Below are 1,131 nucleotides of genomic sequence, written 5' to 3' on the forward strand. Positions count from 1 at the left end.
AAAGAATACACTGATAAAAAAATAGAGCAGAATATAAAAATGATGGAACCCCTGAATAAGCAATAAAAAAAAGTTGAAATAGTGATGAGTTAGGTGATTATTGGTCACAGTTCTTCACCCCCTCCACCTCCACATGCTGTCATAGCCCTTTTGGAGGAATGTGGCTGTTCTTTGGTTTTCTTGAGGCCATGTGACTTGATGTGACCAATGCAATGTGAGCACCTGTGGCAGTAACTGGTTTCCAGCCTAGAGCTTAAGAGCCCAGTGGGGTCTTCACTGGCCTCCAGAGCTCCTGCTCTTGTGGTCAGAACCCTTCGCTCTGTCCCCTGGGCTGCAGCCTCTAGGTTGGATGGTCCTCTCCACTCTTTCTCTCGCTCTCCATCTCTCCCCACCCAGCTCCTCACGCCTCCAGAAGCATTTACTCTGGATAGGCCATCGGTTGTAGAAGAAACACGAGGACATGCTTTTGTAGAGCCTCCTCCAACCTTGCCCAGCCAGAGCAAGCTGAAGTACAGCTCAGCCTAGTTTAACCGGCGCCGGCCAACCCACACGTTGGTGAGAGCACATCACTGCAGCTTTAAGTGGCTGGATTTGGGGATGGTCGGCCTTGCTGTGGCAATGGCTGAGTTATGCAACTAGGATCCCAACTCACAGGTCACCTAGGAAAGCTTTTTCTCTGAACAACTCCCATAAATATTTGGAAACAAGTTCAAAAGAGAAAAAAGAAAAACAACACAAGAAGGCCAGGCCCCTTATTTTTGCCATCTGTTTGTTGCCTGAGAAAATAGTCATTGCCCACTGCAGAGTGCTCTGCTGGGAGCAGCAAAATGGAGAATGATACACTTTTCTACAACTTATGGACAATTTTTATGTGTCTGGTGCTGTGTTAAACACTGTCTATGTATCAGGCCTTGCAAGACTCGCACAAGGCAAGTAGGTACTACAGTTGGACGTGATGCCCCAGTTAGGAGATGAAACTAATTGGCGGGGCCAGATACCTAACGTGTACCACTTAATGGAGAAAAGGCTTAATTTGGCTCACAGTTTCAGAAAGCTTAGTCCATGGCCAGCTGCCTCCAAGGCAGAAGTAGGATGGTAGAAGGGCAGAAATCTGTTCATACAAGGTAGCCA

The sequence above is a fragment of the Octodon degus genome, unplaced genomic scaffold (genome assembly GCF_000260255.1).
Source record: "Octodon degus isolate 3935 unplaced genomic scaffold, OctDeg1.0 scaffold00010, whole genome shotgun sequence".
In the NCBI taxonomy this organism is placed as follows: Eukaryota; Metazoa; Chordata; class Mammalia; order Rodentia; family Octodontidae; genus Octodon; species Octodon degus.